Source organism: Amia ocellicauda, chromosome 7, assembly GCF_036373705.1.
Source record: "Amia ocellicauda isolate fAmiCal2 chromosome 7, fAmiCal2.hap1, whole genome shotgun sequence".
Lineage (NCBI taxonomy): Eukaryota > Metazoa > Chordata > Actinopteri > Amiiformes > Amiidae > Amia > Amia ocellicauda.
This window is the reverse complement of record NC_089856.1, coordinates 26,476,196-26,494,795: the sequence shown is the minus strand read 5'-3', so window position 1 is coordinate 26,494,795 and position 18,600 is coordinate 26,476,196. Positions and strand designations below refer to the sequence as shown.

The 18,600-nt window shown below is 38.3% G+C and overlaps 1 protein-coding gene across 2 annotated transcripts in view; it reads right to left on the bottom strand.

Annotated features, from left to right (window-relative positions):
* The window catches only part of LOC136753088 (phospholipase D1), a 62,035-nt gene extending 47,804 nt beyond the window's left edge, over nucleotides 1-14,231 (bottom strand). The window contains exon 1 of one of the 2 annotated variants that reach the window (XM_066708916.1): nucleotides 14,137-14,231. The gene's annotated coding sequence lies outside the window, so the exon portion shown is untranslated. Of the gene's footprint in view, nucleotides 1-2,226; nucleotides 2,363-14,136 lie in introns of those variants that run through there. The other variant, XM_066708915.1, reaches the window with a different exon arrangement.
* Nucleotides 14,232-18,600: the final 4,369 nt, after the last annotated feature.

Genomic DNA, 18,600 nt, shown 5'->3' with positions numbered 1-18,600 from the left:
TACAGGCACATGAGGAAATGGGTTTAGCTGCATGAATCCCATTGCACCCCTGCAGTATAAACCTTGGCAGAATAAAAGGAGTTACATCAGAAAATGATGATTACTGTTGTATGAAATGAATAAACTTGTTTTACCAGCAGAATGAAAATGCAACTACAATGCAACAATTACTTCCTTGAGGTTTAAGATTCTTAAATATTAAAGAGAAAGTTGTTCAAAAACATAGCAATGGGACATGGGGACATGGGAGGTCATTAGGAATACATGGATGACAAATGACAGCCATGGAGTTTTTTTGAGGGGTTACAGAAGAGGAGATGGCCCAAAAAAAAAAAATGGCAACACTGCTCATTGGGACTCTTGGGTTTATAATAGGAAATCTGCCTTTGAAATATTTGTCATGTTTTTAATTATATAGATAGACTATCAAAAAACTAAAAATACAGAATATGCTTCATATGCTTTGTTCTTGGGAATGAGAGATTAGAGTAAAATCCCATGTCTTGATACATCTGGCAAAAAAAAAAGTGTACAGCCTTTGAAAGTTTGACCTATCATTGTTTCAGAGCAAACCAAACCAAACATCTTCTACAGAGCAAAGACCAAATACCACATCTGGTCATGCTGCAGTGATAGCAAAAAGTATTTTTTGCACAGTTAATCTTTGCAGTCAAAACTAGATTTTCACAGTTTGTAAAACATGCAAGTCACATGTTATTCTGCAAAATTGTTCTTGGGAAACTCATAAAAGTCACAGTACACACACAGGCAATCAGATTTCACTCCTCAGTGAACACTACAAATCAAGGTGTATAATCAATTTATGTGAAAGGCAGAAACAGAGAGCAGAACTCAGTCTACTAAGGCTGATGCATCCCTGTTAAAACTGGAATTGCCCCTTTATTGACCTTTTACAATAAGAGGGTGTAACACCTATGTCCCTACTGCTGCTGATTCACTGCTACATGTTCAGTTATTTAGTGCTTATGATTTATAATGGCTATGGTGTTAAATTAAGTCTGGCACTGCAAAGTAGGATGAAGGAGTGGCCCTTTGAATTACCACATCTCTATTGATTACTGCCGCACCAAACTATAAGATCTCTCAGCTTAACTGGGGGCTGTTGGCCCCACAGCTCTCACTCACCTACATTTAAATCCCTTAGACCTCTTAACAATTAAATTAGAAAAAAATTGGGAATGGTTATACAAGCTATATTAATCAAAAGTATTGGGACAATAGACAGATACCAAAGACAATGGTTTGTAGTGTCAGTTTTCATTGGAGTGAGTCCCAATCTTAAATCTTTGGTACTTTTTGTACATTTCACACCCAACAAAAAACATTTTAAAAAATACAAATGTCTTAGGTCTCAATAATAAGCAACTATGGTATGTATTTTAAGAACTATATACATTAGTATAGCTTATAATTGCAGCTGTATAACAGAGGAAGCCTACTGGAAAGAGCAGAGAACAATAGAGTCTTTTTAGCTTGTGGACATCATACATGCTCAAGCAAACACCCTTTGAAGAACCTGTCATTAAAGACAGCACTGAATTTTCTCTGCCTGAAAATAATTACTGGCCAGCACAAGAAGCCATATTCCCCCACTAACTTTCAGAAGCATGAATAAATGCCAGAAAACAAAACAATAAGCCTAATATTTTTAAAGGACCGTCGTGTGAGGGTATAAGTTTCTATAGAAATATGCTAAACAAATCATTTCACATGCACTTGTACATGACTGGTATATGGTAAACACATTTACTGCACACATCCTAGTTATACTAACATTACACTTCGAAAAGTATTTTTTCTCCAACAAAATTAAATATATGAGTTAGTTATTTTAACTACATATACAACAGAGAAAAATTAAAGATTAATCTCTTAAACTAAACTGAAAGTTGTTGTAATTTCAGATGCGTTTATGGATAATGAATACAGAAAAAACACTGCAAAGTATGAAAACTAGAATGACTATAAAGTTTGTTTGTAACAGGTCTTTTAAACTTTTTCCCAGCCAACATTCTACTCCTGAGAACAAGTTTCTCACTGGAGTGAGAGTGAAAGGCATACACTTCCAAAAACTCAAAAGACCTGCACTGTTCCCAGGAATGCATAGCAGCACAGAGCTCTCCAATGCCTCTCACAGCACCAGTTCCCTGCTCAAGCTGAAACAAATATAGAAACCGTAATACCAGCTGCGGCTGGTAAACTAACCTGCGACCCCCCTTGTAGCTGGCCCCACATGGTGCACTTCAATTCTCCACTTGATTCAAGTTTTCAACAGAGCAATTTTTTCCAATGCAGCTTACACAAACTCCAGGCAGTGTGGGAGATACAAGGAACAGGGACGGACTTCAATAGTGCATACACTGGGCAACTCCCTTAGGGCAGAGACTTCTCTTAGCTAGGCCCTGTCAGTCAGTGCTTTTTAACCTATTGGATTTTGAGAGGGGGAAATTGCTCCTCCTCTTTCACTTCATAGCCTACAACTTCCTAGGCTAGGCTCCCTCTCAAACTTCAGCAGGGCAGCAATCGCAGTGAATGTTTATACTCTACCCACAGTGCCAAAATTTAACTATGCTGTGTGTTATTTTGGAGAGGGATTATCTGTAGTAACACTGTGCTCTACCCCCACTCCCGAGAAAGATAAAACCCAGCTCTGGTTAATATAACAGTTTCAATCTGGAATGAGCACTTGTCCTTCAAGTGAAGGAGCCCCTAATAAAGGAATGTATGGTTATTTTAGAGGGAGAGTAAAATCCAAATTTGGCCATTATTAAATGCTTTCGGTTTTTAAGATACACCCAAGCCCCAATAGAACTGGGACAACAGAAAACCATTAACTGTTCCTTATGTATTTCCACGCACACAGAGGCTGGTCATGATGTCACAGAATGAATTACATTTTGACAGCAGATTCTAAAAGGATTATATGTTGCTGCCTCCTGCTGATTTCCCTGTATAAACTGCAACACTATTTCATGCAGAGGTGGATATCAATAAGACTTGACTGATCTGTCCGTATACTTGCAATTTATCAGCACTGACAAAGACCAGTGTAGAACACCTTCTGTAATCACTGCTAGGAGCTGCTGCCATCTAAGGTATATAATCAGGAAACAATTGCACAAGTTAATTCAATGCATAGTGCAGGGACAGTTCTGAGGATCCACACCTCATGTTACATTTAAAATGCTTTCAGTCATTTGTGAAGACATCTTTGCTTCATTCCACCTGTGTAAACATTCTGAGAACAACCAGAATAATCTTAAAACCGCAGTTTCTTCTGTGCACATCTTAGACTAATACAGCCACTTGGTTTTTCTGTTCACATAACAGAACCATAAACATAAGGGGAAGCAGAAACAAAAAGTAAATGTTTTTCCCCCCATTCGTTTACCAGAAAAACCAAATGATTATGCAACTGACATACACATTCTCCATCTACAACCTTTTACAAGAAAAGCACTACATAAAAGCAGTAACATTAACAAATCAAGAATAGGCCTTTAAATCTATAAATCATTAACAGCAACAGCATAATTATAGTACAGGAAGACATAAGGTACTGTGAATCTAATCAGTTTTTTACCATTCCGACAAACAAAATGCAATACATTTCAAAGGAACACAGGGTTCATATCTGGCCATTTACAAGTCCAGAGGTTTTCTCTGTTGACAAATACTGCTTTCATATTTGTTCATTTGGTTATACACACATTTTAAAAGTCTTGTAATTTAATAAAAGAAAAGGTGATATACTGGAACTTTTCCAACCATAATTTACTTGCTTTACAGTCCTGTTCACTTTGATTAACCTACATGAGAAGTTTTGAATGTAGAATTATAGGAATGTTTTTTATTTCAGAGGAATAAAATAAAAAAATAAAAAATTAGAGTCCAAAGGTCTTTTCAGTTCTGTATCACCCTGTACCATCTAATTGAAATACCTTATGAAATATCACTGCACTCTTGATCGAAGATATAACCATGGAGAGCTTGTTGTCTGGATGACTCAAGGCACACACACATAAAAAAAAGTTCTGGCTAAATTCAAAGGCCATTAATCATTTATGCTTTCAATTTTCTGCCTTGTCCACATCTAACTCCAGAACTCTGGATCGGAGAATTACTGGGTGAAAATGTGCGATCACAGACAGCAGAATCAAAAACATCATTTATCATCATTCACCCCCCGAAAACAAAAATCTCTTTTGAGGAATCAAGCCCCTTTGCGATAAGCCGAGAACTACAATGGCATTCACGGTCACAAATATTTCCTGAAGATAATCAAATACTTGGGATGGGCCACCACTGATCTGTGTTGGATATTAAACAAGACTAAAAGTCTTTATAACGGTGTGGTTTCACTGTGGAAGGGATTAAGTTTGCGATCACCACATCACTGAAATGAACACAACAATTACTGGTTCAAAGTACAAAAAAACGGTTTCTATAATTATATATTGAAGATAATAGATGTCTAATTCAGTTGGAAGAATAGATTTTATTTATATTTTTTAAGTCTCCCTGGATAAGGGTGTCTAAGAAATAAATAATAATACAAAGATTAATCATTGCATTTGCTACACACTGAAAAGTGTTACAGCTCCTAAAATGTTTTCAGTTTAACTAAAAATAATAATCTGTCAATTCAACCTTTCAGATAAATGTCCTTCAAGACTGATGCAATACATTTTTATATAATAAAATAGTTTTGGCTCATTTTTATATGGTTTTGTCATGATTTATAGCAGTATTCTGGGAATCTGCACAGTCAATGCCAAAGCCATTACCTTAAATATACATTTTCTCTGTTCATATCCTGTAATTTATAATGTCTGAAGGGAAATCTTATGGGATTGTGTTGATTTTTCTGTACAACACAGTGCCTTTTTAAAGCAGATGTTTATTGTTAGATTTAAAAAGACGAAGGTCTTGTACAGTACTCAGGGAAGAAAAGTTAAATTCCCCAAAATAACTATCGATCCCATGTCAGCACATATTATATTAAAGGAAACTATATTATTAATAGTAAAAAAAAAAAAGAACGGAGAGTTAGGATAATGAGGTTAAGCTAAAAAACTAGAAATCCCAGACACACAAAATGAAGCCGCAAGTTTTTGTGGTACTGACCCACAACCCTGCTGGCCTCCTTAATTTCCTTTCCCCCTGAAAAAGTGATGAGCTTTCAAATCTAAAGAAAGAAACTCCAGTCTCCAGTCAGTCCAACTAAAGAGAAAAGCACAAAGCTTTTTTTAAATGTCTGGTTTCTCAGGAGCACTTTCAAATGCAGATTATGCTTCAAGAGGGATTTTTAATAGAAGAAAGGGTACAGTTCACACAACTATGTTGAAAATAATTGGCATCTCTCTCCATCTCTTGGATCTCGTTGTTGAATGAAAACACAAGGCTATCTTGCATACCTAAAAAGTAATAGAAGCATGTATAGTGTAACTCAAAGTTGTATTTCTGTATGTATTTCTGGATGTTAAAAGTGGGTAAGACACACAGATAGGAGCTGGTCAGACTTTTTGAGAATCATCTGCCTTCCATTTCTGTGAACCAATACCATTTCCACTCTCCAAGGTGCACCTTGGCCCATCTGTGCCACACACATCTTCCCATATGCTTTCTTGCGAAAAGTTTCTCACATCAATAGGGAGAAATTTTAGTTTGAATTTCAATATTCAATTCATACCAGCTGTAAGGAGTACTCTGTACTCTTCAATTTCAAAACGTTCACAAAACAAACATGTAACCAATTTCAGCATCCAGTGTGAAAACGGTTTGGTTTTCACATCTGCAGAAGAACAATCATAACAGGCCTGCAGTATTCCCACCTAAACATCTTCAAAAGAACTTTCAGTGGGGAAGTGATATTTTTATTATTTTATTTGATCGGTGGTAGATCAATACTTATAAAATATGCTGCAAAAAGTTCCCCTTTGAAAATGGCTACTAAAACTATGAAATTAAAGATCTTTACATTTTAGCTCAGTGTGAAGATGGTAGGAGAAGAAAATACTTAAAACATTTCAAGAAAGTTCCTGCTTGTAATACGTTTCAGCAGCTGCTAAAGTAAGGAGACTAATTTTGAAAAGACTGAACTAAAGAGTAGATGTGCTGCAGAAAACATCACAGGGCATATCCCCAGTTTCCTTCTCACCACTGCTGGATGTGTTCCTTAAATTCTTTTAGTTATTGCAGTTTCTTCACATCTAAGATCTCATAAGCATTGCATACATTTAAAAAACAAAATTGATGAATAAAATGCAATTCATCTCCTTGTATCAATTTGTCTGTAAACTTCCAACTTATTTCCCCAAAACAAATGCATAATCGTGACCCAAACACACATGGACATACGGAAAATTGTCAAATGATTTGCTGAAAATAGAGTGGTGACCTATTCTTGTCAACTGAAATTTGTGTCATTGAGTTAACAGCTCACAGCCAAGTTTTGCTGTCAATCAGAGTTGGCAAGGCAACATTTCTTACCAAAATGTATCCTGTAGCTCAGACTTTGTTCTCCGAAATGTTACTACTTACAAGTTGTTTTCAGCTTTTATAAGCATGCACCTTTTAAACTTATATGCATAGTGACACATTTAAAACCCTTTATAGAAATATAGTATAACACTGATTACAATTGTAACATACCGAGGGCAACAACAATCTTCAGCATGTTTTCTTAGTTAAGATAGTTTTAGATTATTCACTCTCAGAGATCAATAACTCTGCAAATATTAATGGAATTTATCTCCACCCTGACCATGAATGCAAATGATTAAGAAACCAAACTCCGAGCAAAAAGTTAAAGGGCAGGTAAGACATTTTAACCCCCCACCCCCAATGGCCAGCGAGAGGCCTCCTCCAGAGGGAAGAGCACCGATAAAGAACTTTCTGATCTCCTTGCTGCTGTAATAACTATACTGCCTGGAAGGGAGGCAACCATTAGGCCTAGGCCCTAAGCCGTGGACCCCCAGAGATTCATTTTCTCCTACATGCCATCCATAGGAGTTTTTTGTTTTTCTCTCCTCCGTACCTAAATGGTTTATTTACTTAAATGTTCACTCACTTTATTCTAGATCATGTAAAATGTTTTACAGGTCTATATTTTATTATATTTATGCATTTTATTTTGCTGTACGTTTGTTGTATGTTTACCAGTCTGTGAAGCACTCTGTGGCTACCCTGCGAAGGGCGCTATACAACAAAAAATTGATTGATAAAAAAATTGATTGATTTTAGCAAGATAATCTATATTCACATGACAAGGTTAAACACATAAGGAGTGACTCAAACTAGGTTGTTATTTGTTGATCATTTTGGTTAATAGATCACCACAACAGCCATAGAATGTTGGAATAATAAATATTCATATTTTATTTTCCCCCTGTTACAGACATATGGCAGTTGCTTAAAGATTTTGCAGGTTATTTTAAAAATGTAATTCTAAACATTTACATTTTTATAACTTAAATTACCTATTATTCTGGAGTTCTGGTAGCTGTCTCCAAAGAGTCAAATGCATCCCTTTCTGTATGGTTAGCATCTTTCCAATGTGATAGGGTGTCAATGTCAGGCTATGGCATTAGAAAATAAAATCACAAATTCTTCATAAAACCTATTTAAATAATACAAATACCCATATCGTTTTTTGTGGATATAGCTTCAAGCCCCTGTGGGAAGAATAACTAATCTTCTACACACTGGACAATTCAACTTGGGCTGGCAGTAGCAGACGGATACATTTTACAATTAATGAGATAATCCAGGAATAGTGTTACCACTTATACCACTGCAGCCATGCGTGTCATTTTTGAAATACTTTCATAAGTCTGGCTAGCACAGTTTGAAAATAGAAATACTCCCTTTGGCTGCCGTGCGTAGAATTGTGTACACCATTTCCAACAGACGAAGGCTAACTGACTGAAGGGGATACATTAATCCCTTCTGCCCCCTTGTGTTTAAATGTCTACACAGCAATCCAAGTGCACCACGATTTGCTATGGAGGGTGATCAATGCCAAAATTAAGATGAACGTGATTATTAACATGAAAATGATTATATAGATGAACATGAAGATGCGGACTGTCCACTTTTACAATGTTGTCATAGAAACTGGCCGTAAGTCAGAAATATCAAATTCAATGCAGAGCAATGGTGGACAGATGTGTTTCAATGGAAGTTACAACTGAATAGTTTCCATATTATATTTTGTTAGTTTTTATTCGGGAAAATGTACAAAGACATCTACCTCACTCACACAATATCTATAGATAAAGGGAGGTGTTAATTTAAGTCCTACATTTTACTCTATTGCATTTATTTTAGGCTTTATACAATTTATTGTGGGGCTATAGAACACACATGCATATACAGATACAGCTAGGCTATATACAGACCTGCTCAAATGTGTTGGTACCCCTCCACTAAAAACAAAGAATGCACTATATCCTCTGAAATAACTTGAAACGGACAAAGGTAATTGGCATTCACCATTGTTTATTCCATATTTAATAGAAATCAGACTTTGCTTTTGATTTAGTTTTTCCAACATAATATTGTAAATAATAAATCAAATTAAAATGGCATGGACAAAAATGATGGGACCCTCAACCTAATATTTTTCTGCACAACCTTTAGAGGCAATCACTGCAATCAAACGTTTTCTGTAGCTCTCAATGAGACTTCTACACCTGTTAACAGGTAGTGTGGCCCACTCTTCTTGAGTAAACTGCTCCAGCTGTCTCAGGTTTGATGGGTGCCTTCTCCAGACTGCAAGTTTCAGCTCTTTCCATAGATGTTCAGTAGGATTCAGATCAGGAATCATAGAAGGCCACTTCAGAACAATGTTTTATTCTTATCCATTCTTAGGTGCTGTTAGATGTGTGTTTTGGCTCATTATCCTGTTGGAGGACCCATGACCTGCGACTGAGACAGAGCTTTCTGACACTGGGCAGTACGTTTCACTCCATTGTGCCCTGCACAGATTCAAGGCACCCTGTGCCAGGCGCGGCAAAGCAGCCCCAAAACATAATTGAGCCTCCTCTATGTTTCACTGTAGGTATGGTGTTCAATCTGGGTTCGATTTTCCTCTTGCGGCCACGCCCAGGGAGGTTGGCTACAGTTCCATGGACCTTAAACTTCTTAATATTTGCAACTGTTGTCACAGGACCATCAAGCTGCTTGGAGATGGTCTTGTAGCCTTTACCTTTACCATGCTTATTTATTATTTTCTTTCTGATCTCCTCAGACAACTCTATCCTTTGCTTGCCCTGGTCCATGTTCAGTGTGGTGCACACAATGATACCAAATGGCACAGTGACTACTTTCCTCCATTTAATTAGGCTGAATGACTGATTACAAGATTGGAGACATGTGTGATACTAATTAAAGAAACTGATTAGTTTGGAATATCACTATAATCCAATTATGCATTATCTTTTCTAAGGGGTACCAACAAATGTGTCCAGGACATTTTACAATATCTTTGTAGAATGAGCAATAATTCATCTCTTTTCACCACTTCTTTGCTTTATTCAATGACATACCAAAGGCATGCAAGTATACATGATGGAATAGCTTTTAAATTTAATCACTTTTCAGGAGGAATGAAGCATTATTTGCCACTAGGGTTGCCACTTTTAAGATACAAAAATACTTTTTATGACAGTGGGGGCATTGGCGAAATGTCAACCGAGAGGGGGTGCTGGCAATTTGACGACGACGGGTGGAGGTTGAGGGCAAATTGTACACTGAAAACATGTTAAATGACATATATAATAGATTACATTACTTAAAATAGCCGGACATCTTCCAAAAATTCTGGGCATGGGGTCAAAGTACATACACTATATGGCCAAAAGTATGTAGACACCTGCTCGTCTAACATCTCATTACAAAATCATGGTCCCCCCTTTAATGCAATAACAGCCTTTCCACTAGATGTTGGAACACTGCTGTGGGAATTTGCTTCCATTCAGCCACAAGAGCATTATTGAGGTCAGGCACTGATGTTGGGCGATCAGGCCTGGCTCACAGTCAGTGTTCCAGTTCATCCCAAAGGTGTTCGATGGGGTTGAGGTCTGGGCTCTGTGCAAGCCAGTCAAGTTCTTCCCCACCGATCTTGACAAACCATTTCTATATGGACCTCACTGTGTGCATGGGGGCATTGCAAAGGAAACAGGAAAGGGCCTAAACAAACTATTGCCCAAAATCGTCTCGAATGTCATTGTATGCTGTAGCGTTAAGATTTCCTTCGGTGGAACTGAGGGGCCTGAACTATGAAAAACATTATTCCTCCTCCAAACTATACAGTTAGTACTATGCATTCAGGCAGGTAGTGTTCTCCTGGCATCCACCAAACCCAGACGCGTCCATCGGACTGCCAGATGGTGAAGTATGATTCATCACTAGAGATCACGTTTCCACTGCTGCAGAGTCCAATGGCGACAAACTTTACACCACTCTAGCGGATGTTTGGCATTGGCATTCTGATTTCATGTTGTAACAATGAAATGTGGAAAAGTCCAAGGGGGTGAATACTTTTGAGAGCCACTGTATACAACCGTCAGCAATGGGTTTGGCTGAAATAGCCAAATCCACTAATTAGAAGGGGTGTGCACATACTGTTGGCCTTGTAGTGTAAAAATACCGGACTCTCCAGTAAAATACAGTCCGGCTGGCAACCGTAATTGCCACAGACATCTTTACAATATTCGACTTTTTCATATTTGAATGGTTAAACAGATGTTTGTTATTAATATTTTGGTTTTGTTAAACTGTTATTTACATAAAAATAAGTAAAAAATGAAACATTATAAATAATAAATTTGTGGCTCACAAAACAGCATTTTGTGAAAACCATTTCTACTGGCTGACTTAGAGGAGTTATAGTTATAGTGGACTTTGTAATGCATTACCTTAGTAATGCAAGTTATTATTGTTATTGACATTTAATTTTGGGATTGAAATTAAGCAATGTTTCAATGGAGAGACCAGTTTTAAAAATAAGCATGTCTGAACATGTACAAATAAAACAATTTGATGACATGGTTGGACATCTATTGTTGAAGTCTCAAGAATCCCTAAGTAAATACTTGAAAGTGCGAGTACCTGTGTAAAATGACTCACTTTATCTACGCATCTTCACACAAGAAAACAATCAACGCCCATAAGTAAATGACTTGTCTCCAACAGATGACATCACCAAGTTCCACAGTTTTAGAAAGTAGAATTAGCAGGATTTTAAAAATAAAAATTAAAAATAACCATCATAATGATTTGCAAACACCTCAAAATACGTTATGGTTATTCATTTTTTGCATTAGGTTTACATCTTAGGACCAGCTTTGGAAAATTCCCCTTTTCAGGCTGTACACAGAAAAAATATCAGTCTAACCCTGGAGGGTCAAAGTGTCTTCAGAATGTCCACCTGATCTATAATCTATTTAATTCAACTAATTATTGGCTTAACTGGACCAATTAAATCAAGATTTCCTAGTTTATAAATTACTGAGCGAGACCATTTTGCATCCGGAGATCTCTTTTTTTTTTTTTTTTCCCACTCCTCTTTTCCTTTTTATAAACTCTTATCACAGTAATGCTGACACCATTGGCAGCATTGCAGTGACAACATTACACTGTTATATTGCCAAAGAGCAGAACCAGCTTCAATTTAGTCCTTGTTACTCAAACACACTGAAATGGCCATACTGCATTATCTTTATTTTGTTTCTCTGTAGAACTCCGTGCATCTTGGTCTCATTTATTATTGTATTATTTCAGTTACATGCCTCTATAGTATAGTTCCTCATTGACTGAATCATAATACATGTTCGTATTCCAGGCACATTTCTCAAATAATACTCATTAAGCACTGCACTCACTTTTAACACACGAAGCTTCGATAAAGTAGATTTCGGACATCACTTGAGACTACTGAAAAAAACATTGTATGGTCCCATAGTAGGATTCCAACACAAAGATTTGGATGAAGGCATTTCTTCTGCAACTGTAGATCAGACAAAATTCAGTCCTTCTCCAAAGTTGAAAAGAGAGTGATGGACTTAAAACTGACAAAAATCCCTGTTCTAGATAAAGCAGTTATTAAAAATGGATAGATGTGAGCACTGAAAAGCAAAAATAACTACTGGTTCTTTTTAGATCACACTGTTCATAGACCCCATTAGAAAACAACTGCCTTGAATGGGTGTAAACACAATTATGGTGGAAGGATTATACTCCCCATAGGGGTTTCTTGCTTCCAATGCAAAAAACACATAAAAGATCAACTAAATTACCAAATTAATCTGTGAATAAACGGTTCTATACTTTGTTTATTTAACTTTTGAGTTCTCATTTCCCACAATACTATTACTACTACATGTATTCAACTTGTTTTTGCAACTTGCCATGACATGAGATTTTGAGAGATGTTTTATTAGCAAAAATGGCAACCATATCTGGACTTCTGCATTCTACTTCTCCGTGTTAAATTTAACATATTTTCATCTCGGAGAGAGTAGGTGGCATGTACAAGCAACACTGATGAAATGCAGGAAATTGCAGTTCTCAGATCTAGGCAAACTATCGTCCGCGGTTTCATTTTCAAGACTACTTGGATACAGTATTACAAAACTGTTCTTTCATTGTGCACTGAATAGGTTCATGTTTCCAGCTATTCCAAGAAAAGTTTCTCGAGTTTGATTTTAAAAAGAGAAAAGGTGGTGTTTAACTGCAATGTTTACTAGACATCTAGAAAAACTACTGTCCAAAACCACATTAAAGCTCTGTATGTTCTTGTGTGTGTGCGTGAATCAGCTGAATCAGATGAGAATTCACTTTCTGCATGGAACATGATCTGGTGACTTCAATTCACACAACTATGCATTAGTACTTACTGCACAAGGCACGTTGACAAAGCCCAGTAGGGTTAGGGTGTTGTTGTTGGGAGAAAACCTTCAACAGCTACCTGAAGTAGGAATACTCCCACTAGTTTAGCATTTAAATTAAGTTAATTGACATGTTTAACTGCTTAGACCAGAATTGTCACCACTGTACACCTGATCAGCTTTCATTTGCAATACTGGGAGATTCAGCTGAAGCTTTTGTGTCCAGCAATAAAAAGAAGCGAGTCATCTATTTATACATCCGTGATACAATTTCAATATTAGCTCAAGAGCTGATATTTACACCTACCCACAAAGTCAACAAGGACCTGCCCCATTCAAATAATACAGATTGACCATTTCCACACAACAATAAAACTGCACAAAACTAGAAAGGTGAATTGCTATTGCATGACAAATGTGAGACTGAGAGCCATTTACACATTATTATTTAGTTCACAAATGAGCAATGAACAACCACTTTCTCTTCATTGTAATATTTAAAGTTTGTCCTGAAAACAATTATTCAAATTCCTAAATGTAGCAAAATAGCAGACCAGGACCAGTCGCAATGCCATGCTTCCATATACAACATTTAATAATTTCCAGTCGTATTCACTATGTCATTTAATTCAGTCTCTCGCAGTATATTTAGTCTAGGCACAACTGCACGTTGACAAATGGACAATATTGATCTAATTACAGGCTGATGGTAACCAAACCCCATGTAGGCTACATATTAAAAAAAATAAAGGGGACAAAACTCTTTGAAAGGAACAAGGACAACAATAGATACAGACAAAACCTCAACCGTTTTCAAAGTTACAGATGAACCGCAAACGTATAATAAAACAATTCAAAGCAAGTTTTCACATTAGTTGAATGGTGTGTCCATTAATTACTCATGCCTTGAATGGAAGTTGGAGTTCCAACATTCTTTGTCCCGTCCCCCCCCCCACACCAAAGAAAACGCAAATGTTTTTGTCATCGCCTGTCGTTTATATGTAATTGTCAAAGAACTTAACATTTAAACTTGCAAATAAAGTGCCTTAGTCATTTACCCCCTCTCAATAACACAACGTTGAACCTGTTCAGCAGATTCGCCTCAAACGCGTTCAAGTTCTCCATTTGCACGTCACCATATGTAGCTTCCATTCAGCATGATACACAAACAACATTAAAATCATAATGGAAACCCGCTTTTATAAAATATAAATATATGTACCTCCTTAAAGCCGAAAAAAGTAATCCTCAATGCCCTGCGCTTGAGCACAGTCAGTATGGGGGTAGTAGGCGCTGAACTGTCACAGCCGCTTCCTCTTTAACCGCAGATCCGCCCATCAACAAAGTGTGTAAAATGGTCCTTCCTTATATGACGGAATTCACTGCGTTATTCACTGAGCAAGAAGAACAGAAGTAGTTCAAATATCTATATTGTACACCATCATCTTGCAAAAAAATACTAATCACCTTTGAGTATAAAGTATGTAAAGTTTTCTTTCATATTATAGTCAAGATGATACTTGAATCAGACACACCCAAAAAAGCACTATTTCATCAAAGCCATCATGCCATCAGACTCATCCCAGTTCAGTAATCATCTGTCCCCCTTCATCCCTCCAGAGCAAGTGATACTGAATTCCATAATACAGATTTTATGATAGATATTGTGTTTCAAGGTTTCATTTACATTACATTTGCATTTAATGTGCTGCTCATTTGTGGAATTTGTGTTTTAATAGCCACCAATTCCATGATGTGTAATAAGGGTCATTTTGATATATTCTTGCTTTGTCACTCACCTGTGGTATCAGAATTGTACAGACCAGTCCTTGTAGGTGTAGATAGTATATAAAGGAAAAATAATGACTTTATAGAGTGGGGGAAAAAAGTATTTGATCCCCTGCTGATTTTGTACGTTTGCCCACTGACAAAGAAATGATCAGTCTATAATTTTAATGGTAGGTGTATTTTAACAGTGAGAGATAGAATAACAACAAAAAAATCCAGAAAAATGCATTTAAAAAAACGTATAAATTGATTTGCATGTTAATGAGGGAAATAAGTATTTGACCCCTTCGACTTAGTACTTCATGGCAAAACCCTTGTTGGCAATCACAGAGGTCAGACGTTTCTTGTAGTTGGCCACCAGGTTTGCACACATCTCAGGAGGGATTTTGTCTCACTCCTCTTTGCAGATCCTCTCCAAGTCATTAAGGTTTCGAGGCTGATGTTTGGCAACTCGAATCTTCAGCTCCCTCCACAGATTTTCTATGGGATTAAGGTCTGGAGACGGGCTAGGCCACTCCAGGACCTAAATGTGCTTCTTCTTGAGCCACTCCTTTGTTGCCTTGGCTGTGTGTTTTGGGTCATTGTCATGCTGGAATACCCATCCACGACCCATTTTCAATGCCCTGGCTGAGGGAAGGAGGTTTTCACCCAAGATTTGACGGTACATGGCCCTGTCCATCGTCCCTTTGATGCGGTGCAGTTGTCCTGGCCCCATTAGCAGAAAAACACCCCCAAAGCATAATGTTTCCACCTCCATGTTTGACGGTGGGGATGGTGTTCTTGGGGTCATAGGCAGCATTCCTCCTCCTCCAAACACGGTGAGTTGAATTGATGCCAAAGAGCTTGATTTTGGTCTCATCTGAGACCACTTTCACCCAGTTCTCCTCTGAATCATTCAGATGTTCATTGGCAAACTTCAGACGGGCCTGTACATGTGCTTTGTTGAGCAGGGGGACCTTGCGGGCGCTGCAGGATTTCAGTCCTTCACGGCGTAGTGTGTTACCAATTGTTTTCTTGGTGACTATGGTCCCAGCTGCCTTGAGATCATTAACAAGATCCTCCCGTGTAGTTCTGGGCTGATTCCTCCCCGTTCTCATGATCATTGAAACTCCACGAGGTGAGATCTTGCATGGAGCCCCAGACCGAGGGAGACTGACAGTTATTTTGTGTTTCTTCCATTTGCGAATAATCGCACCAACTGTTGTCACCTTCTCACCAAGCTGCTTGGTGATGGTCTTGTAGCCCATTCCAGCCTTGTGTAGGTGTACAATCTTGTCCCTGACATCCTTGGACAGCTCTTTGGTCTTGGCCATGGTGGAGAGTTTGGAATCTGATTGATTGATTGCTTCTTTAAGAGAGTGCTCCTAATCTCAGCTCGTTACCTGTATAAAAGACACCTGGAAGCCAGAAATCTTGCTGATTGATAGGGGATCAAATACTTATTTCCCTCATTAACAAGGAAATCAATTTATAACTTTTTTGAAATGTGTTTTTCTGGATTTTTTTGCTGTTATTCTGTCTCTCACTGTTAAAATACACCTACCATTAAAATTATAGACTGATCGTTTCTTTATCAGTGGGCAAACGTACAAAATCAGCAGGGGATCAAATACTTTTTTCCCTCACTGTATGTCTTTCACCAGTTTATATATACACACCGATCAGCCATAACATTATGACCACCTGCCTAATATTGTGTAGGTCCCCCTTTTGCCGCCAAAACAGCCCTGACCCGTCGAGGCATGGACTCCACTAGACCTCTGAAGGTGTGCTGTGGTATCTGGCACCAAGACGTTAGCAGCAGATCCTTTAAGTCCTGTAAATTGTCAGGTGGGGCATCCATGGATCGGACCAGCACATCCCACAGATGCTCGATTGGATTGAGATCTGGGGAATTTGGAGGCCAAGTCAACACCTTGAACTTGTGATTCATCAGACCAGGCCACCTTCCTCCATTGCTCCGTGGTCCAGTTCTGATGCTCACGTGCCCATTGTAGGCGCTTTCGGCAGTGGACAGCAGTCAGCATGGGCACCCTGACTGGTCTGCGGCTACGCAGCCCCATACGCAACAAACTCTGATGCACTGTGTGTTCTGACGCCTTTCTATGAGAACCATCATCCACTTTTTCAGCAATTTGAGCTACAGTAGCTCGTCTGCTGGATCAGACCACATGGGCCAGCCTTCACTCCCCACGAGCATCAGTGAGCCTTAGCCGCCCATAACCCTGTCGCCGGTTCACTGCTTTTCCTTCCTTGGACCACTTTTGATAGGTACTGACCATTGCAGACCGGGAACACCCCACAAGAGCTGCAGTTTTGGAGATGCTCTGACCCAGTCGTCTAGCCATCACAATTTGGCCCTTGTCAAAGTCGCTCAGATCCTTACGCTTACCCATTTTTCCTGCTTTAAACACATCAATTTTGAGGACAAAATGATCACTTGCTGCCAAATATATCCCACCCACTGACAGGTGCCATGATAACGAGATTATCAGTGTTATTCACTTCACCTGTCAGTGGTCATAATGTTATGACTGATCGGTGTATATATATGTATGTATGTATGTATCATGAGAAGCCAAGACAGAGCAGCACATTCCTAAATGGAGTTTTTAATTTTCTGGGGGGTGGGGGTTCGATTGGAAAAAATAGAGACCCCATTTTAAACTCTCAAACTAAAACAGGCAACAATACTCAGCTTCCCAGCATTCATGACTTGTACATCCTAAACTCCGCCTTTTCAGACAATCCTTGTTTAATTCCCACTAGATGGCCAGCTCTTTCTGGAAGTCATTGACAGGGAAATATTATAATTAATATATTTTTCTTTACCCTCCAAAAATCATGTATTGGATCCTATAGGCCTTCACTGTGGAATTTCATCATAAAAAACAAACAAAAAAAGGAATCAGTGTAGATTTGTCACACACTACAGTTTCCACTTAACTGGAAACTCATTTGTGAGGATATTTTTTCTCATATTCTCATATTTTGTACAGAACATCCAAGGATTGACCATAATAATAAGGAAGGGAAGTCACATTTGGTTGGGGAGAGAAAGCGCAATAAAAGATGACACTGTGAGTTAGGTTGAACAGTAGTTCAAATTTCAAATTAAGCATGATACCAGTATAATTTAAAAATGACAAAACGTAGATTATATATACAGTGCATATAAAATACAAAGTTGAAGCATTTACAAGTGCAGACATGATGCAGTGAGGGTCTAGATATGAAACAAATGGAGGGGGCATAGAAGGAATCACAGGAAACAAAAGGAGTCCTAACAAATGCACTGAGGGGTGTGGAATGGTGGTGGACTTGTGATCTTAAAACTGAAGAGGGCGCTGTTTCCAGAAAGCTGCTAATCTCTAACCAGATCTCTGTAACGTGAAATGATCGGCTACACATTGTGAGACCGGAAGCAGGCAGTAGCCAATGAAATTAAAGCTGATTGAAGTGGCGGGGAAATCAGAAAGAATAAACACGACAGGAATATTTGATTTTGAGAAGGATTTATTCAAATACAAATAGTTATTTTATGGCAGGTTATTTAAAAATATTCTCATACAGGGAAAAGAAGCGTCCTGTTTACTTTTTCTGGATGGATCACGCGTGTTTCCGCAATATTTGGGGAGTTTCGAGGCTGTGTCGCAGACCCCACTACAAAGCATTTCGGCTCGGTCGTGAAGTGTGTGACCCCTTGTTCTTAAATGATCGTGCAGTGTGTGACTCCTTCACGACGCAAAAGACAAACCGGTGAAAGATGGTCGTTAAGCGTGAGCAGCCCGCGGTTGTAAAAATCGGTTCGGATTGTGAAAGTCGTGAAGTGTGAGCCTCGCTAAGGGGTGGCGATTCGTGTGTGGAGGCAAAGCTAACCGTTGACACGACTCGATTC